Genomic DNA, 22,399 nt, shown 5'->3' on the forward strand with positions numbered 1-22,399 from the left:
CGCACAGTGTCGGACACGACTGAAGCGGCTTAGCAGCAGCAGCAGCAGTGTATATACATGCTATGTGTGCTAAGTGGCTTTAGTCGTGTCCGACTCTGTGAGATGCTATGGACCGTAGCCTGCCAGGCTCCTCAGTCCATGGGATTCTCCAGGGAAGAATCTTGGAGTGGGTTGCCATGCCCTTCTCCAGAGGATATGTCAGTCCCAGTCTCCCAGTTCATCCCACCCTCTTCTTCCCCTCTTAGTGTCCATACATTTGTCCTCTGCATCTCTGTCTCTATTTCTACCATGCATTCTTTCACTCCTTTGCTCTGTTGAGCAAGATTAAACTTTTTTCAAAGGGCTTTTCCTAGATCACTTAGGTTGGGTGGATATAGGGTGTGTAGAGTGAGGCTGGAATGCAAAGAAAGAGGTTCAAGGGCACAAAATATAGTTATGTTTTTATGGAGTTGAAGTGTGTGATTCTCAGATAGCCATGTCTTGTTAAAGATTGTCTTGGCTGATACAGTTCTGAGGCTTCTCTTTCCCAGTGCCTGCATCCCTCCTCACAGCCTCTGGCCAGATGTTAGCAGCTGACTCACGGGGATGCATGCATGCTACATTGCTTCAGTCATGTCCAACTCTGTGTGATCCTGTGGACTGTAGCCCGCCAGGTTCCTCTGTGCATGGGGTTCTCCAGGCAAGAACACTACAGTGGGTTGCCATTTCCTTCTCCAGGGGATCTTCCCGACCCAGAGATTGAACCCAGTCTCTTGCATTGCAGGCAGATTCTTTACCATCTGAGCCATCGGAGAAGCCCTGACTCACAGGGATGGAATGGTACGTATCTCACCATCTGGAAAAAAACAAAAACAAAAACAAAAACACACAAAGTAAAAGGGTTGGTATAACTTTAAATGCTACACCTTTTCCCACCCAAGCAATTCCTTCACAGTACTGTGCTTAGTAAATCCCCCTTTAGTTTTTCTTCAGCTCCCTTATCAGCTCTTTGTGGAACAAATGTCTGTATCAATTTATTGTGTTAGTCAGGAGTCTCCAGAAAAATGAACCAATCGAATCTATGTATCTTTGTATCTATGTATCCATCATCCATGGGCTTCCCTGGTGGCTCAGATGGTAAAGAATCTGTCTGCAATGGGGGAGACCTGGGTTCAATCTCTGGGTTGGGAAGATTCCCTGAAACTGGGCATGGCAACCCACTCCAGTATTTTTGCCTGGAGAATTCCATGGACAGAGGAGTCTGCCGGGCTACAGTCCATCGGGTTGCAAAGAATCAGACATGGAGCAACTAAGCACATCCATCATCTATCTACCTATCTACAGAGTGATACTTATTTTTAAATAATTGACTTTTGGGACTGTAGATGCTGGCAACTCCTGAAGTGCAGGCCAGCATGGTGGAAACTCAGGGAGGGTTGCAGTCTTGAGACAGAATGCCCTCTGTCAAGACCTTGCTCTTGATTCTAGCTGATTGGACAAAGTCCATCCGGGATAACATAGAGGATAATCTGCTCTACTTAGTTTCCTGACTGTAAATGTTCAGTTCAGTTCAGTCACTCAGTTGTGTCCAACTCTTTGTGACCCCATGAATCGCAGCACACCAGGCCTCCCTGTCCATCACCAACTCCCGGAGTTTACCCAAACCCATGTCCATTGCGTCGGTGATGCCATCCAACCATCTCTTCCTCTGTCGTCCCCTTCTCCTCCTGCCCCCAATCCTTCCTGGCATTAGGGTCTTTTCCAATGAGTCAACTCTTCGCGTGAGGTGGCCAAAGTATTGGAGTTTCAGCTTCAACATCAGTCCTTCCAATGAACACCCAGGACTGATTTCCTTTAGGATGGACTGGTTGAATCTTCTTGCAGTCCAAGGGACTCTCAAGAGTCTTCTCCAACACCACAGTTCAAAAGCATCAATTCTGCGGCACTCAGCTTTCTTCACCGTCCAACTCTCACATCCATACATGACCACCGGAAAAACCATAGCCTTGACTAGATGGACCTTTGTTGGCAAAGTAATGTCTCTGCTTTTAAATATGCTATCTAGGTTGATCATAACCTTTCTTCCAAGGAGTAAGCGTCTTTTAATTTCATGGCTGCAATCACCATCAGCAGTGATTTTGGAGCCCAAAAAAATAAAGTCTGACACTGTTTCCACTGTTTCCCCATCTATTTCCCATGAAGTGATGGGACCAGATGCCATGATCTTAGTTTTCTGAATGTTGAGCTTTAAGCCAACTTTTTCACTGTCCTCTTTCACTTTCATCAAGAGGCTCTTTAGTTCTTCTTCAGACTATAAATGTTAATCACATTTAAAAATATATACATTCTCAATAACATCTCAGCTAGTGTTTGACCAAAAATTGAGCACCATACTTTAACCAAGTTGACACATGAATTTAGCCATCTTTCTTGATATCAGTAACCTGCCATTATAACTTATATATAAACCAGAAGTAGAGAGAAATGTTGGTCATTCTGAATAATGTCCTGCAGAATGCTGAGATCAAGGAACCTCCTCTTAAGTCAGAGGCAGCAAGAGACATCTGGAGTGTGCTTCTCTCTACAATTCACCTGACTGGTAGATGCTCCCACCGTTTAACTTCAGGCATATAATATCACACTAATTTGAAAGAACTTTTGTCAGTGATGGAGATGATGGTGTGTGTATTATTTTTACCAGCTCAAGAATTGTAAAGAGCTCTTCTTTTTTCAATTAAAAAACTTTACCCTTGAAAAAAATGGGGAAAAAAAATATAATCTACAGAAATGCGATTGCCTGCTATTTGATAGCATCATAACTTTGTTTTCACCTACGGTATTCTGTTCTGCTTACGAGAAATCTTGGCCGAGTTCAGTTACTGTCTACATTAGTTTCAAAATAAAATAATGAGTTTATCAACCAGTTCCATTTTCATAGAGAGAGGAGTTTAACACAACAGTAAGCCAACAATTAACGTTTGCACAGAGACTTGATTTAATTGATTGCTAACTATGGCACCATAATTAGTTATAGAACCTTTCTTTTCTCTTATCTGAATTCTTTCTTTTAATGACTGTAAAGTTAGAAGAGCATGCTCTGATTGAATTCATTTATGTGTTTGAAAAGTATGAGTAGACAATGTTGACAAATGCTTTCATAGTTATCTCAGAATAATAAACAGGATTATCCAATGGGCATTTACCCATTCTTAGATTTTTTTTGAGGGGGAGGGATTTCCCAATGGCTCAGTGTAAAGAATCCACATATAATGTAGAATGTAGACGTGGGTTTGATCCCTGGATTTGGAAGCCCCTGGAGGAGGAAATAGCACCCCACTCCAGTATTCTTTTTTTTTTTAAATGAATTTATTTATTTTAGTTGGGGGCTAATTACTTTACAATATTGTAGTGGTTTTTGCCATACATTGACATGAATCAGCCATGGGTTTACATGTGTTCCCCATCCTGAACCCCCCTCCCACCTTCCTCCCCATCCCATCCCTCTGGGTCATCCCATTGCCCCAGCCCTGAGCATTTGTCTCATGCATCGAACCTAGAATGGTGTATTCTTAAGGCAGGAGGAGAAGGGGACGACAGAGGATGAAATGGTTGGATGGCATCATCGACTCAATGGACATGAGTTTGCGTAAACTCCAGGAGTTGGTGACGGACAGGGAAGCCTGGTGTGCTGCAGTCCATGGGGTCGCAAAGAGTCAGACACAACTGAGTGACTGAGCACACTCAAGCACAGATTTTTTTTTTCTTTTTGTTCCCCCAGCATTTATAGTACATTCATTGATGCCACAATATAGCCTCTATAAATTCTGATAAATCTGAAGTGCAAATTTATTTCTTGAAATGTAACACCACATCAATTTAAAAGATTCTTTAGATTTTACAAAGCGTGAAATTTATTCAAATATAATTTGCATAGGTCTTTTAATGTCTGTTTGATAATGGTTGCAGTGAAGCTCTTCATAGTTGTGTCAGGTAACTTTTACATTAAATATCAACACTTTAGAGCTCTCTGCTGAAAATGTCATTAAAGCCTGCTTCTAAAAGCTATGATGGGGGCCATAGGCCCTGGTAAAAGTAACACAATATGCCATACCATTTTGTACACAATTCAAGCTTTTAATAAGCTTTCAAAATGTGAACCCTTTCTGAGGTAAATAAACAATATGGGTACAGTGTGAATAACCATGAGAACTAGAAATGGACATAATCAAATGTAATATCTCTGAAGAATAGAACTAGGAGGTTTTCACTTTTAATTTTGTACCTTCTGCACTCTTTGAGTGTATATTTCTGCATGCATAACTCCAACAATAATAGTTCCAACAGTAATAGCTAAAGGTTTATCTTTTCAAATGTACAGTTGAGTGAAAAAGGCAGTAATTTGAAATATAAAATTATGAAACTGTTCCAAGTGATTTTTATGTGAATGAAATTTCCTCCCTTTTAAATGACTTCAAAAAATTCTAAAACTTTCCCATCTTTTCCTCTAGCTTTATTAGGATATAATCGACATATAACATTGTGTAAGCTAAAAATACATAAGATGATGATTTGATACATGTATCTATTGTGAAATAATTACCACAATAAGATTAATTAACACTTCTGTTACCTTTCATAATTACAAGTTTTGTGGTGAGTACATTTAAGATCTATTGTCTTAGCAACTTTCAAGTATTGCTAACTGTAATCAGCATACTGTATGTTAGATTCCTCAGAATTTATTCATCTTATAACTGGAAAATTGTACTCTTTGACCAGTATTTCTTGATTTCCTCTACTTCTCAGCCCCTGGTAACCAGCATTCTAGTCTCTGTTTCTGAGTTCAACTTTTTCAGATTCCATGTGTAAGTGAGATCATACAGTATTTGTCTTTCTCTGTTTGACTCTTTTCACTTAATATAATGCCTTCAAAATCCATCCAGTTTGTTGGAAATGTCAGGTTTTTTTCCTTTCTCTGGCTAAATAGTATTCATGTATATGTGTATATTGTATATATACACACATATATTATTTAATCCATTTGAGTTAACTTTTCTGAGTGATGTAAGATAGGGGTCCAATTTCTTTTGCATGTGACAATCCAGTTTCCCAGAGCCATTAATCAAAGAAACTATCCTTTCTTGGCTCCCTTGTCAATTTTAGTTGACATATATGTATAGATACATTTCTTGGCTCTCAATTCTATTCCAATGGTCTGTATGTCTGTTTTCATGCCAGTACCCTACTGTTTTGATTACCATAGACTTGTACTATGGTTTGAAACCATGAAGTATGATGCCTCCAACTTTGCTCTTATGTCTTGGGATTGCGTGGGCTCTTTTGTGGTTCCATGTGAATTTTAGGATTCTTTGCTCTGTTTCTGTAAAAATTTCCATTGGCACATTGATAGGAATTGCATTGACTCTATAGATGTTTGGTGGGGGGTACTACAGACATTTTAACACTATACCCTCAGTGTTATGATACATGAGAAAACAACCCTCTCTGCAGAAAGAACAGTAACAAAACTTGCCTGGCACAACTATGGTTCTGGATAGAGGAAAGGAAAATATCTTCCTTGTGAAATGATAACCACAAGCTGGCCCTCATGTGAATGTTCAGCTAGCACTGTCGTCCAGATGAACCACAGACAGACTTTGTTCTTTAATGTGGACCCAGGTTGATAGTGACCACAGGACACTGGGAAAAGGAAACACAAATTCTCATGGGGGGATGGAATTTCAAGTTGGGCCTCAAAGAATTCCCTTTAAAATGTTTCAGAGAACATGCACCCACAGTCAGAAATCACCAAACACCCATTCCTGCCAAAAACAAACCACTATGAGTAAGCCATCGGGGAAAAAAAAGAGAGACAATAGAATTGGACTCAGACTTCAGATGTTGGAGATTTAGACATTTAATACAAAAGATGTATGTCTAAGAAGTAAAGGGGCATTGAAAATATTTGCAAATAATAAGAAGTTATAAAAATGATGATGCATATTTAAAAATAGAATAGAATAGAGAGCTTTTGGAAATAAAGATAATAATTACAGTGAAATAATTGCTGGATGGGCTAAACAGTAGAAAGGATATAGCAGACATTTAGTGAACTGAAAAATATATTCAGATAGTTGATCAGGAATGAAGTTTAAGGAGATAAATAGATGGCAGGTGTGAACTTCAATTTAAGAGACATGGAGAACAGAATATGAAGGTGTAATAAATTATAACAATGATTAAAGGAGAAAGTGAAGGGAATGGAAACATAATATTCAAGAAATATAATGGCTGATAAGTGTCCAGAGATGTTAAAAGTCACTGATCTTTGGATTCAGAAACCTACAGTTTGCTGCCTTAAGGAATAAGATTCTAGAAAGAATGTTTGATATACAAGAAGGAACTATAAATAAAATATTGAGAAGTATGTTAGTGAATAAAAATAAGCATGGACTAACTAAGCAATGATAATGTCTAATTTGAAGGTTAGTTAAGTAGAACTAAAATATGAGACCATAATAATATCTAAGTTGGAATGATGGGACCTGAAGTTGTCTATGAACCTCATGTCCCTGGTATCTCTTTTATGTCCAGATTTCTTCTTCTTATAAGGAGAGGGGTCAGATTGGATTAGGTCCCATCCTAATGGCCCATTTTAACTTAATCATCACTTCAAAAGCATTATATCCCAAAGTAGGCATACTCTGAAGGACTTGTGGTCAGGACTTCAACATAGGATTTTGGGGAGGAATACCTCTCAGCCTGTAGCCACACAACTTTTGTAGTAAAATCCCATCTTCTGAAACAGGAAGAAACCAAAGTTATTTTGGAGGATTAAACTTGGCTATTTAACCTAAGATGATTTTTGAGAATATGGATATTAAATATGTCAGCTCTCTTGTTTGATTTTGTTAATGAGTAGACATGTTTTAAAAATTTGGGAAAATAAACAATAGTCCTATAATCATAACTTAGTTATGTGCTTATTACTTTAGTCTTATAAAACTATCATTTCTAGGGAATAACATCATGAAAAATAGTATTTTAATTTATTTTCAAGCCTGTATGATGACTCATGTTAGGAAAGCAGAGTGTGAAACCTCCTTTCAACAGCAACTGATAATTAAAAATTAATTAATAATTCCAAAGTTCTGAGAATAATATTTTAACAGTGAATATTCCTCTTCTTCAGTATTGTTTGCAATATTGCATTTCTTGATTAATCTGGGTTTATTTCTAAATAATGGAACATAAACCTTGGACACATTTGTTTTCTAAATACCAAATTGCATGTGGAGTTAAAGCTTACTGAGCTTTTAGGGCTGTACTCTCAACAGGCACAATCCATAATCTCTGTTTGCTGTTGGTTGTTCAGTAAGAAATATTTTGTGATATAATGAGAAGGGATTAGTTACTCAGTCCTTCCTGTCTGACTCTTTGCGACCCCATGGACGGTAGCCCACCAGGTTCCTCTGTCCTTGGGGTTTTTCAGGCAAGAAAACTGGAGTGGGTTGCCATTTCTTTCTCCAAGGGATCTTCCCAACCCAGGAATCAAACCCGTGTCTCCTGTTTTGGCAGGCAGATTCTTTACCACTGAGCCACCAACGAAGCCCTTTGTTGGGTAATACAACGGGTCATCTAAGAACTGTAAAAATCATCAGAAGGACAGATTTCCCAAGTTGCATAATGTTATTGCCCAGTTCATTGCACATAAATTTTTTAATGACAGCCATTTTACTCAAATTTGCGTGTCGGTAGTTGAAAGATTGAGACAAACAATGTTCTTTTAGTTGTCACATTTTGGAAGCGTTCTTAGGAAAAATAATAGCCCTTTGGTTGGTTAGTAAGTGATGGGTTTCTTAGAACACATTGCTTGCTAATTTTATTAGACAAGCAAATAAATTCAAATGGTCAGCTACATTCCAATTTGTATTCTTCTTCTAAAAGTCCTCCCCTTTTGCATTCTTGGATTTTGACACTCCTACACACCAGTTAAAGAACTTGTTAGAGTGTTCAGAAGAAATTGTTGCAATTAATTTCCTGGTCTCTTCTCTTTTTGATATGTCACTATAATGCTTTGAATAATTTTCAGCATCTGGCATTTGTTCAAGGACAATTTCTTGTCTTGGAGGAGGGGAAGAAGAAATGAAAGAAAGACTATATATTCTTTCTTAAACAAGAGACAAAAATCATTTTTTGTCTAAGTAGCCAAAAGCATTTTGCTAGATACGTGACAAAAAATAGATAACTATTTGGCATAGTCAATTACCATAGAGATCTTTTCTCTTTGGGATAGTCATGAAGGGCAGAATTAGACCAGCAGTTGGTAATATCCAACATGTCTAGGTTATCTTGCCCAAAAGAAATTCAGATAGATGAGCTTTGCAAACTGGAGCCATCTGAAGTTTTAAAATGGCTGCAGGTGTCTTAGTAGGAGACTAATTTTATTTTCTAATGATTAGAAAGAATGACCAGACCATGAACTCTAGGGTTATGCTTCATCTCTCATGTCCTGTACAGGATGTTCTGAGCAGTTTCTATTTGTAGTTGTACAGTGGTTCTACTGTTCTTGTTCACTCTATACTTGCATTTTAAGGTTTAGAGGTATTTTACCTTTCCTTGCTTCTTTACAAACTTGTTTTCTGTTTTCTTCCATATTGCCATTCCTAAAGTAATGTCAAATTTTCAGTAGTGGATAAGAATGGAAAGAAATGATAAAACCATTGATCTGGAGGAGTTTCTTATTCATGACCTTGTTCACTTTTTAATAATCAACACCTAGCACCCAAGAGGTATTTGGTCAATTTTTGTGGGGTTGAATTGAATTCTTTACAGAGTAAATGACAATAATGAAAATAGTATTACAGAAGCTTTTCATCTAAGGGAAACACCAAGACTAAAATTTCTATATATCCTTCATCTTATGGATCATGAGCTTTAGCGTGTAAAACAAACTACATTTAAACATAAGACTTTCCTTAGAGACAGATCAAGGCCCACAGAATGAACTTGAGAAATATGTGTCGAATGTTTATGTAAAAGTCTGTTGTGAAATATAAACCTAAGAATATAAGATTGTTCTTTTGTTCACATAAAGTTATTGCTGCTCTAGCTTGAGCAGGTTCAACTATATTGAACTTAAAAATTCAGATGTGTGAAAACTTTTAGTATCTCTTGCTTTCTTGGTAGACCTTTGCCCAACCTGGCTTCTCAGCAGTTTATCCATCTGTCATTAGGCTAAACCTTTCATGTTCATAATGAACATGTTTGCCTCAAAAGGATTGTATGTCTTTGGTCAAATGTAAACATCAAAACTAAGAAGTTCTTCAGGGTTTCCAGGCAAATCAGATGTGTCTTCATCCTCTATGTATTGTTAAGCTTGAGTTTAACATTATGTAGATTCTTTTCATATGATACTAATATATTTACATAGATAATCCCATTTAATTCATTCACTTCGTGTTTCCTTCAGTCAACAAGCATTCACTGGTTGCCTGCTGTGTACCAACTGAGGAAGAGAGAAATATGATTAAGGCAGGTTCTGTGCTCTGAAAGACCTCCCAGCTTAATGGGCAGGTTAACATGTAGCCACCAGAAACAAAGGGCAGGTGAGGGGCGGAACTCAGAAGCCGTGGAGACCTGGATCAGAGCCCACTCTAACTGTGCTCCAGGGGATGTTACATGACTTTTATTTAGGAGCCTCTGTTTCCTTATTGGTAAAGCAGGTTTAACATATAAAATGCTTATCTTAGTAAATAGCATTTAGGAAGTGTTCATAGAATAGTCTAGAGCAATGCTTATCCAATAGAAATGTAACCTAGGCCGCATATGTAACTTAAATTTTTCTAGTAGCCACATTAAAAAGGTGAAAAGGAATCAATGAAATTAATTTTAATGAAATCTTTTATTTAATTCAGTATGTCCAAAATATTCAGTCATGTCCAACTCTTCGCAATCCTATGAACCATAGCCCACCAGGCTCCTCTGTCCATTGGGTTCTCCAGACAAGAATGATGGAGTGGGTTGCCATGCCCTCCTCCAGGGGATCTTCCTGACCCAGGGATTGAGCCTTCTGTATTGGCAGATGGGTTCTTTGCCACTAGCGCCACCTGGGAAACCCTTTATTTAATTCAGTATGTCCAAAATATTAGCTTTTCAACGTGTCATTAGTATAAAATATTATGAATCAGCTAGTTTGCATTCTTTGTTTTGTCTTTGAAATATGCTTTGTATTTTACACTCTTAGCGTGGATGTTAACTTTTCATTGAGGGTATTTGAATCTGTATTTAGATTTCATAAATTTTAGGGTGGAAAAAAGTAGATTTACATACCCAAGTAGATCCAAATAAAAGGTTTTTGCAAACCAAATTGAGCATCAGTTTTAAAATTTAATCCAATTAAGATTAAGTTAAAAATTCTAGTCCTTATTCACACTAACCACATTTTAAGGGCTCAACAGCTTAGGGGGCCAGTGGCTATCGTACTGGGTAGTGCAGTTCAAGAATGACAACTCAGTAAGATAAGTGCTATAGTAGAGGCATGAGCAGAGAGCTCTAGGGAGTTAAGGAAGGAATCCGTGAAGTGGATCTTGAAAACCCAATAGAAACTTACTAAGAAGAAAGGAGGAGGGAAAATACTTCCATCTGATCTCTTGGAAGCATGTGAAGTAGCAACACTAAACTCATTTAATCGTTTAACAGCGAGTCATCGAACACACATCACATGAGATGCAGGGGCTAGGTGTTGGGGCTTCAGTTAGCTAGACATGGCCCTTGAGCTTAAGGAGTTTAGAGACTATGATTCTTGGGCCTGTTTTTCAGAGAGATAGATGTGGGTGTCATTTTGGGTGTGCCAAAATGCCTAGCCTCTGTAGCTCAGATTTCTAGCTTGTCACCTTCAAAGGATCCTTGTGAATAGGACTTTTTCGAGCTGTAAGCAAATTTACTTTGCTTATTCATTTCCAGTGATAAAAGCTGTTTTGTTTTTGTTTTTGTTTTATTATTGCTTCTGATTGGCATGGCCTATACTGAAGGTTTCCTGTGGCATCTAGGTCTAGTAGTCATTTGTTTGTTGACATTTCAACTGTCAGCTGTTGGGTTGAGCTAAATCTAGTTCCTGTCTTTGGCCCTTTTAACACCTGGGCAGTGGTGAGAGTGATTGCTGTTCTGTCAGCTCTCTGGGATATTGGATCTGTCCCTGAGACAAGCAGAAGATGACTTAGATTCAGATGAATCATTTCTGCTGCTAGTGAAGACCCTCATAGAGTCATCAGCACATTACTTAATTTTGCAATTCTGAGTCCTTCGTATGGATCAAATAAGTTCTCAAATTTGCAGATTTCTATCCAGTTGACTGTGTAGATTTTGCCTGTTGCTTTGTCTTCACCAACTCTCCCTGAACATTAGGCAAAACAAACAAAGACACTGGCAAAACAGACAAGAAACAACTTGGTAATTCTAGAAAGATTCTCAAGAAAAACTATTTTCTACAAGATAAGTGTCTACTCCTTAGAATATTCATTAAAGGAGACTTCCATGGCATCCCTGATTATGTTTTTCAGTATCTCATAATCCTTCTGGTTACAGGAAACTTTTCCTAAAATCTAATCCATATGTCTATTTTCTCATTGGATGTCTTTAATAAGGCTACTTCCCATCAGTAATAGAGCTCTCTTATCTTTTGAGAAATATAGGCTGAAATGACATTCAAAACCAACTGTGAGAAATTAAAATATCTAAGTAGAATTCAAGTTGGGAACCAAAACACTAGAAATAGCAAATTTGGTAATCGAGTTTGGCATTGAAAGCTAGGCTAAAGTCAGCAGTTATAGCATCTATGTGTACAAATGCAAAGTTTTTTACACAAAGTAATTTTGACCTCTGTTGCTAAGCTCCAGCCATGCTCGAGCAGACAGTCAGATTCAGTACCTGTTGTCTACTCTTGGTTGTAATAATTTGAGCACTGAGGGGCTACTATTTTCAAGTATTGTTTCTATGATTAAAAATGATTTTAAATAGGTAAATTGCACACTTCAGGGGCTAAGTAGTTATTTTTAGAAAATCTATTTTTGAAAATCTTGTTAGATATAATGTAAAAGGCAAAAAATTAAAGTGCATGTGGGTATTACATCTTAGAAATGTAAGAGTCCCTTCCTACCTTTTCTTCACTCCTTCATTAATCCACCAGTTCTCCTGGCAGCTATGAAAGTGAAAATGTCTGTTGCCCAGTCGTGTCTCTTTGTGACCCCATGGACTGTAGCCTGCCAGGCTCCTCTGTCCATGGAATTCTCCAGGCAAGAATACTGGAGTGCTTTACTATTTCCTCCTCCAGGGGATCTTCCCAACCCAGGATCAAACCGAGGTTATAACCCATTGGGTATGGCCATATTTTAAATGGTTTACTTGTATCTCTCACAGCAAACAGAAAGTCCTGACTTCCTGCTGTGGAAGATTAAGAATATACATCATTTGTTCTATTCCTTCTCCCTTCCCCTTTCTCCACCCATCAATTTTTGTTTCACGCACAAGTGTGTGTGCATGTGTTTGTGTGTGTGTGTGTGTGTGTTATATGCCTGCACTTGGGTTTATTTTGTCTGGAAGATAGTTCAGGAAGAAGATAGGTCAGAGCTGTTGCCTGCCCATCTTCCCTACAGGGAAGGATTCTCATGCTGGAAGCCTTGATCTTTTCCAGGAAGATCACTTACATTTCCTCGCAGATTTGTTTCTCGTCCTTCAGCCTAAGTACTGGTGGGCTTTGTTGTGAGCAGCGGCCCTAGGATTTCAGATCTCTGCTAGGCTTCTGTTACCCTGCTTCATCTCATCCCACCCATCAATCATTTGTCTTCCAAGAATTCTGTGAAAAGTGTTTGGTTGGTTAATGTTATATTCCTCCAGTTGGCAGCACTTTTAAGAATGTGTCCCCCCCTGTATATCATTATCATTTTAATAGGCTCTTGGATTATTAGTATTAATTACAAAAACTTATACCATATCTGTCTTTTAAGCATCTATTTCTTTGTTACTTGGGTGTCTCATAAATGCATATAGTAATTCTTTCCCCAAATAATGTGAAGAATGGAAATAAATAACGATCTTCTTTCTTGCTGTGCTGTGCTGTGCTGAGTCACTCTGTCCTGTCCGACTCTTTGCAATCCCATAAACTGTAGCCCACCTGTCTCCTCTGTCCTTGGGGATTCTCCAGGCAAGAATACTGGAGTGGATTGCCATGCCCTCCTCCAGGGGATCTTCCCAATCCAGGGATCGAACCCAGGTCTCCCACATTGCAGGCTGATTCTTTTTTTTTTTTTTTAATAAATTTATTTATTTTAGTTGGGGGCTAATTACTTTACAATATTGTAGTGGTTTTTGCCATACATTGACATGAATCAGCCATGGGTTTACATGTGTTCCCCATCCTGAACCCCCCTACCACCTCCCTCCCCATCCCATCCCTCTGGGTCATCCCATTGCCCCAGCCCTGAGCGTTTGTCTCATGCGTCGAACCTGGAATGGTGTTCTGTTTCACATATGATAATATACATGTTTCAATGCTATTGTTCCAGAACGTCCCACCCTCACCTTCTCCCTCAGAGTCCATAAGACTGTTCTATGCATCTGTGTCTCTTATTCTGTCTTGCATATAGGGTTATTGTTACCGTCTTTCAAATTCCATATATATGCATTAGTATACTGTATTGGTGTTTTTCTTTCTGGCTTACTTCACTCTGTATAATGGGCTCCAGTTTCATCCATCTCAATAGAACCGATTCAAATGTATTTTTTTAATGGCTGTGTAATATTCCATTGTGTATATGTACCACAGCTTCCTTATCCATTCGTCTGCTAATGGACATCTAGGTTGCTTCCATGTCCTGGCTATTGTAAACAGTGCTGCGATGAACATTGGGGTACACGCGTCTCTTTCAATTCTGGTTTCCTCGGTGTATATGCCCAGCAGTGGGATTGCTGGGTCATATGGCAGTTCTATTCCCAGTTTTTTAAGGAATCTCCACACTGTTCTCCATAGTGGCTGTACTAGTTTGCATTCCCACCAACAGTGTAAGAGGGTTCCCTTTTCTCCACACCCTCTCCAGCATTTATTGCTTGTAGACTTTTGGATAGCAGCCATTCTGACTGGTGTGAAATGGTACCTCATTGTGGTTTTGATTTGCATTTCTCTAATAATGAGTGATGTTGAACATCTTTTCATGTGTTTGTTAGCCATCTGTATGTCTTCTTTGGAGAAATGTCTGTTTAGTTCTTTGGCCCATTTTTTGATTGGGTCGTTTATTTTTCTGGAATTCAGCTGCAGGAGTTGCTTGTATATTTTTGAGATTAATTGTTTGTCTGTTGCTTCGTTTGCTATTATTTTCTCCCATTCTGAAGGCTGTCTTTTCACCTTGCTTATAGTTTCCTTTGTTGTGCAAAAGCTTTTAAGTTTAATTAGGTCCCATTTGTTTATTTTTGCTTTTATTTCCAATATTCTGGGAGGTGGGTCATGGAGGATTGCAGGCTGATTCTTTATTGTCTGAGCCACCAGGGAAGCCTAAGAATACTGGAGTGGGTAGCCTATCCCTTCTCCAAGGTATCTTCCTGACCCAGGAATCTAACTGGGATCTCCTGCATTGCAGGCGGATTCTTTACCAGCTAAACTACCAGGGAAGCCCCCTTTGCTTGCTACTTGGGTTTAATTGTGAGGTCAATACAATTAAAGGCTCCAACTTTAGATAGTTTTAAAGAATATGCTTATATTTATATATGAATCTCCAAATATAATCTCTGGTCTCCTCTTTTTATTTCCTGGTGAGCACCAGAAACCGTGTGTGTGTGTGTGTGTGTGTGTGTGTGTGTGTGTGTGTGTGTGTGCGTGTGCACTAAGTTGCTTCAGTTGTGTTTGACTCTTTGTAACCCTGTGGACTGTAGCCTGCCAGGCTCCTCTGTCCATGGGATTCTCCAGGCAAGAATACTGGAGTGGGTTGCCATGCCCTCCTCTAGGGGATCTTCAAGACCCAGGGATCAAACCCATGTCTCATTATGTCTCCTGCATTGACAGGAGGATTCTTCACTACTAGTGTGACCTAGGAAGCCCACAAGAAAGCCTAGGCACATATATACTCAATAAAAAGTTGTTAAATTAAGATGGAAAATAGTCCTCGCAATAAAGTGAAAGCAAAGCATAAGAGCCCACTAAAGTCCTAATACACTCCTCAAGCTGCTGATCCAGGACCTGTGGGTTTTAAACTCCATCCCACTTATTATTTTATGTGCAACAGCAAGCAGCTTCAAAAGTCCTCCATCAAAAGTGAGTCCAGGAAACTATGTCAAAATAAGTAAAGAGGCTTTCTTGTTTTCTCTTTATGCAATAAAGTACGTTGTGACCAGTAGTGGAAAGCTTACTAAATCACATATAAAAAAAATCTTTGCAACCAGAAGAGAGGTGCTCATTGAGAAAGAGGCAAGAGAGAGAACAGGAGAGAGACAGACTCATTGAGCCTGCCCATTTTTTGCTTAGGGTACATTTATTTGAGAATTTATCATTGCAAGCATCAATTTCCCCACTTTCCAAGGCAGGTTTCTTACCTTGACTTAAAATGAATCCTTATAAATACTGTTTAAATAATGTCATGTTCCCAGATGCAAAGAAGAAATCTTTAGGCCTTTCACGTGCCCTCACATACCCTCAGCATTTCACAAACTCCCCATGGGATCTTGTTGAGGGGATACACAAGTAGAGAAGGCCCACATGGGCACACACTCAGAAGCTACAGTGTGCTCCTGCATCACCTTCTATGTCCTCAAGGTCAACATCTGCATGAAAATTAGCCCTTAGTAGCAGGGGTGTTTGCTCTAGATACCTAACTCCTGAGTCTTTCAAAGGATTTTTGACTTCCCATGCTGGAAAAGCAAATAACTCTTACCTTACTGATCAGCCTAACTGCTTGTCTTTCTTCCTTCTGACCATCTATCATCCATCCATCCATCCATCCACCCATCCAGGATTTATTGAGCACTTATGTGCCAGAAGGCACCTAGGAGATAGCAAAGAGAATTGTACACATCTCTTCTAGGTGCAAAAGCTCATAATTAAGAGACAACTTCAAGTGGGAAATGATGTAAGGTTATGATTTAAAATGTATGTTTATTATTTGATGAGAGCATTTTAAAGTTCAGCATTGAAATTCTCAATATTTTGTGTTCTTAATATAATATTTTTTGTCAAACCTTCACACACTGAATCACCCATACTGTTACTTTATTGGATTTGTTTCACCTCACTGGCAAGAATTGTAGTGGAAACTGAATACCTTCGCAACAAAATTACTTACATGGCAAACTGATTCTCTCACCTTGAATCCTAGTAAGTACTATGACTATTAATAAGCACCCACTTAATGAATGGTTACCAGACACTGGGCACTATTTAAGCACTTTCTATTTTCCTGGCTTGTTTCCTCATCATGGCAACCCTATGAGGAAGGGGCTTTTTTTTTTTTTATTCTCTTCTTTTCAGATGAAGAAACCGAGGCATGGAAAAGTTAAGTAGCTTTCTCAAAGTTTCTCCACTATGAAGTTGATGAGTCAATGTTCCAGAGGTCACATTCTTAAGTGCTCACCTGTGTCACACTGAATATTATCTACTCTACTGAAGTTTCCTCTGAGGAAAGACATTGCCTATCCAGAATAGTAATATCTTCTCATAAACAGCTCATCGTATTAGTCCTTACAGTATGCTTGAACCAATGTTCTTGTCTATAAAAAATGAGGACATCATGACTGCCGGCCATGGTTACCACAGAATCGCATTAAAATTTCTCTGCACAGTATTGAGATGCTTCTCAGTTTGACTACACTCCACTGGACAAATACTTCCTTCTCTAAGCACATACCCTCTGCTTTAGCCAGAGCAGCCACTTCTGTGTCATCTAGATGTGTTACGCTAGTGCCCAGGCGCCAGACTCTGCTTGTGTGGTTTCCACGTTGCCTCTTCTGCCCCTCCCCCGTCTTCATTTGTGTCATCGTGTTTTCATTTACGCCTCCATCATATCTGATGGTCTGCACCAACCTCCTCCGCTTAGTACACCTGTTCTCCATTGCTTTTCTTCTACAAGCTTTAAGCTTGTAGGTTGTACCTCAGGATTGGGTGCCAAGGCTTCCAGTGCCTCATTTTGATCCTATGTAGCTCAGCTCAGTCACTTCAGTCGTGTCCGACTCTCTGCGACCCCATGGACCATGGCCTGCCAGGCTCCTCAGTCCATGGGATTCTCCAGGCAAGAATACTGGAGTGGGCTGCCAGTTCTTTCTCCAGTGATAAAGTATGAAGTGAGTGAAGTGAGTGGAGTGAAGACGCTCAGTCGTGTCCAACTGTTTGCGACCCCATGGACTATAGCCTACCAGGCTCCTCTGTCCATGGGATTTTCCAGGGAGACTATGTTATATATATAACTCTTTATAGATCATTTACTTTCTAGCAATTATATAATAAACATGTCCGTAGAGGCAAAATTAGAACTTTGGGGTCTATCCCAATATGCAAAATAAATTAAAGTGCACTAATTTCAGTCCCTAATACATGCCTTGAACATAACAGATCTTCAGTGAGTATTTGGGAGATCACATTTGTTATTTTGGTTTTCATGAGCAAATCTCATAAGTGTCACAGTTGGAGTAAAGTACAGAGAAGCTGATGCTTTGAATCATCTTAAACAGGTGGGAAGCCACTCTCTCCTTAGTAACGACAAAGGAGATTTGAGTGACAAGAAGGTTTTCAGCCCATCTGAGGGTATTTATTCTAATACATGATCCCAGCTGACAAAATGGGACAAATAATCTTTCATAAGCAGGTACTATTTTCTCCCTACCTAAGTGCCCTTCCTCGTCCTGACCAAAGGAAGAGCAAGATGGTAAAATAAAACAAGAAGACAATGTGAAGAGCATCTCCCAGTTTATTGTTTTGCCCAATCTTTGTTAATAGGACTAGATTTGATCATTCTTTGGGGAAAATCAGTATTAATATATATTTGGCTCCTCAGTTTTCTCATAATATACTCATTTAATTTTTGCCCATTCAATTAACATATAATTTACCAATTAACTAGTAAATGAAAAGATCTGTGGTAGCCCATTCAAGAAATAGAAATTGAGACATCAAATGTCTGTAAATCCAAACTGTTGTGCTCAAATTCCACAATTGTTTTTCGGTAGTAACCTTAGGAAACTTAGAATGCTTTTATGCTCTGATCCAAAAAAAGTTGTTTTCTTCTTATCAGTCTCAGTTCCAGTGTTGCACAATGAGACAGAGGACACAAAGTATCCCAGAGGGTTAACACTGTAGCTGTAAGAACTTCAAATGGACAAGTATAACCCTTTACAAGCTCTAATACTGATGCATCAGCAGAAAAATGTCCGCGGAGAAGTAATGTGCAGAATAGCTATGATTGCTGAAAGCTGATTGATCCAGGAATTTAAGTTATTTCTCAACAAACTATCATTCCACTGTTTGCCTCTTTCTTGACACTGACTGTGCTTTTAGCAGGGCAAAAGTGGTTTGAAATGTTTGTTAGAACTCAAAATTCAAATCAAGCTCACTTTGCTAAAAGTCCATTGGATGGAGTAGCAGAAGAGAAAAACATAGAAATAAAAGAAAAGGGAATGGAAAAACTTTAGAAATGCCACCACCATCCTGAAAAGATTAACAAACAGGCCACTGAAGGCCAGGGGGAGGGAAAGGGCACTTGGAGGTGTTCCTGAAGTCTTCTGGAAGTGCTGAGGGGATCCCAGCCCTCCTTGGTATTTGCTAGGATTTTGCTGTTAGGAAGATTATTTGCTTTCAGATGTATTGCTTTCATATTTTCTGTGTAGTTAAGACTATTCTTTTTCTCGTTGTTATTTCTCTGAATCACTCTAAAAGGGAGGTAGTAAATGGCTAGGTAAATTGAATATGTAAACATGCTATTTACATATAGCCACAAAGATAATGAGGCCTAGCCCAAGAGACTCTACCATTAGGATACTGTAGTTGCCAATAAAATCAGCATTATGTTTTTAAATTGATTCCTAGACCCTTGCAAGGGGAATTCCCTGGTGGCTCAGCAGTAAAGAATCCGCCTGCCAATGGCAGAAGATGTGAGTTCGATCCCTGGGTTGGGAAGATCCCCTAGAAAAGGAAATGGCAACCCACTCCAATATTCTTGCCTGGGAAATCCCATGGACAGAGGAGCCTGGCAGGCTGCAGTCCATGGGGTTGCAAAGAGTTGGACACGACTTAGTGGCCAAACAACAGCAACAAGACCCTTGCAAACATTTACTCAGAATCTTTTTGAATGTTAGTTTTGTGAAAAGCACTGTTCTGAGTTCTTTGGGGAAAACAAAGATGAGTGAGCCTACATCTTCCTCTCCAGTAAGTTCACGCATCAGAAGGGTGGTATCTTCTAGAACTGGGCAAAGGGCAAAGGCTGACAGAAAGGATGAAAAACCTGATGTAAAATGAAAATCAGTTACATTTTCCTGAAGGCATGTCATTAATCATGCACAGTTTTGCAAACTTTAGATAAAGACGACATCATTGGTCTACTTAGCCAAATATAATCAGTTCTCCTAAGACTGAGAACTGTTTTTATGTCTTCATGTTTTTATGACTAAGAACTGTTTTCTTCCTGCGAGCTCACATTCTGAAGTTTAGGTATTCTTCACATTCTCATTGTATTTAAAGCAGAATCCTATCACACACCTGCATGTGTTTCAGATGATTTGGCCTCACTGTCAGTTTCTAGTCCTAAAATTTGAATTTTATTGGTGTCTAAGATGCCTTGCACAGAATATCAAAAGGTCTTCACAGTGGACTGGGTGGCCATTTCTTAGCTCATTTGTCCTGGCCACCCCTTATAATGGTTGTGTCAAAGTTAATGACCAAGTGGGTGGTCCTGTCCTCCTGGCCAATTCTCAGCTGGCCAGTTACATTTGGAGAAAAGCTCACACATCTGAGACGTCTTTATAAGAGATATGAAAGTTGAAGAGCATGTATTTTTGAGGTTTTGCATATTTTGTGTATAACTTCATGGTCGATTTTACTCTCTTAAAAGTAAATAGAATGTGCTTTTTGATATCTCAGTGTCACTTTATAATTCTTTAAGTTATCTCTTTAAGACCTGTCATTTACCCGTACTCTTCAAATCCTGATAAATTTTCACAGACATTCTTTAGTTAAGTAAGGCTATAAGTGGTTTCCCTTAATATTAATAGCTTATGAAGTGAGTCACTGAATGTGAGTCATTAAGGCCAATTCCTGTACATGCTCTTACGTAGCAGTTTGTTTGTTTGTTTGTTTAATAGATCTATATGGACAGAGGAGCTTGGTAGGCTGGGGTTGCAAAAGAGTCAGACATGAATTAGGGACTAAACAATAAGATCTGTATTATAGCTTTTTTCCTTATCTCTTTGTCTCATATGCACAAAGCATTCCAATAGTTTAATAATATTCTTCTTGCTCCAAGAAAAGTAGGGGATGAAAGAGAACTTCCTTGCTGTAATGTGATGTGCTTGAAATTATCAGCAGCCTCTGTGAGCCTGGGAAGTCACTGACTGCTATCACTCCCCTACCAGGGGTCCTTAACCCAGAGGCCATGGACAGACACACAGAGTTCTTAAAAAAGAACTGAATGTCAGTATTGTTTTCTTGTTTAGTCCTTAAGTCAGGCCTGACTCTTTTGTGACCCCATGGACTGTAGCCTACCAGGCTCCTCTGTCCATGGGATTTCCCAAGCAAGAATACTGGAGTGGATTGCCATTTCCTTCTCCAGGGGAGCTTCCCGACCCAGGGATCAAACCCGCTTCTCTTGCATTGGCAGGCAAATTCTTTACCATCGAGCCACTTAGGAAGCCCAATTTCAGTATAATGGGTTTTATTTTGTGATTTTTAAAATATCTTCTTTTATGTATTTAGAACTCTATTGTGAGAAGGGTCCATGGACTTCATCAGACTTCTAAATTGAGCAAAATGTTTAAGAATCCTGTCATAATGTATTTCAACCTACAAATTTAGATGGTGGAACTCATGGGTATGATGTAAAACAAAAATATGTCATAATATTTGTGGCACATTTTTTATCATTCAAAAGGAGCCAAAGCAATGATAGCTACCATTTATTTTTTAACTGCCAGTATTTTCCAGAGAATGTCAATTATTTTTAGTTTTAACCACAACATACTGTAGGGATAGTATCATTCCCATTTTCTAGGTGAATTAACTGAAGCCCAGAGCAATTCAGTTATTGAAACAATACATTAAAAGCAGACATTATGGTAGGCATCAGGGATGAAATAATTCACCCAAAGTCACATCACTAGGAAGTGGCGAAGTTGAGCTCAACAAAACTTATTGCTCCCCCCCACCCCCCCATCTCACGTTGCATCTTGCATAGTTCTAATTCTGCACTGGAAAAGTCAAAAATCCTGTTGAAAAACACAGACCTCTAAGAAAGTAGCCAACAGATATTTTTTTCCTTTGTATAAATACTAAACATAATTAAATTATTCTGCAGAATATTAGTAATTCTGCTTATATGTTTCTTCGTTCTAGCATTGCCTGAGCAAACCAGAGTCCAATCAGCAATTTCCTGGAATAAGCTCATTCTCTTCTAGGACCATCACTAGTCTGTCATCAAGAGAGAGAATGATATGTCATTTTCAGTGATGGTATCTGTATGTCTGTAAATCCAAGAAAACATTTCTACTCCTCTGCCTCACTAAATAGTCATAAACCTTGCCTCTAATTTGGTGCATGTGCCATTGGTTTGTGTATGGTGGGGAGGGAAAGGTATGGAGGAGTGGTTTTGAATTTTTTAGTGATCCCATGATTTTCTCTTTGTCGTCTGGAACAGTTAGAACAAGAGACTTTGCAGTCTTGAAGACAGATTATATTTTCCTTGTGGAGTGTTATCCATGTTTATGATAATAAACACAATGTCTTGGAATCAAAAGAGCCACTTCATGCCTTGTCCAATTCTGGCTCAACTCTTCTTTGTGGATTGGAGGCTGATTTGAGAAGCTAATCTTGACACCAACAGCAGTTGAAAGTATGATGAAGAGTTTTAGCCCATTGTGGCCTGGAGGATACCCTAACTGCTTCATAGGTGGTAGGAAGAGAAAAGGGGGAAAAAAAAATCCTTTCCTTTGGGTTTATGACAGTGGATTATAGATTGGACATCTGACTAATCCAGACTTAGTGGGCATGGGTAGTCTCTTTAATTTTAACTTGTAAAAATAAAGACAACTTCTCCATAAGAGTGCTTCCCAGATGGTTCAGTGGTAAAGAATCCACCTGCAGTGCAGGAGAGTCAGGTTCAATCCCATGGACAGAGAGGATCCTGCCAGGCTGCAGTCCATGGGGTGTCAAAAGAGTCGGACACAATTTAGCAACTAAACA

General features: G+C 39.0%; 1 protein-coding gene and 1 long non-coding RNA gene across 10 annotated transcripts in view; both read left to right on the plus strand.

Moving 5' to 3' along the window:
* ESR1 (estrogen receptor 1) overlaps window positions 1-22,399 on the plus strand; it is a 391,695-nt gene that overhangs the window by 277,762 nt on the left and 91,534 nt on the right. The gene's annotated exons all lie outside the window — the stretch shown is intronic.
* LOC145521456 (uncharacterized) lies at window positions 1,161-5,955 on the plus strand. The gene is made up of 2 exons (XR_014065393.1): window positions 1,161-1,414; window positions 3,659-5,955. It is a non-coding gene; the product is annotated as an uncharacterized LOC145521456 (long non-coding RNA).

This window comes from Giraffa tippelskirchi, chromosome 9, assembly GCF_054371585.1.
Source record: "Giraffa tippelskirchi isolate mGirTip1 chromosome 9, T2T-mGirTip1v1.2.pri, whole genome shotgun sequence".
In the NCBI taxonomy this organism is placed as follows: Eukaryota; Metazoa; Chordata; class Mammalia; order Artiodactyla; family Giraffidae; genus Giraffa; species Giraffa tippelskirchi.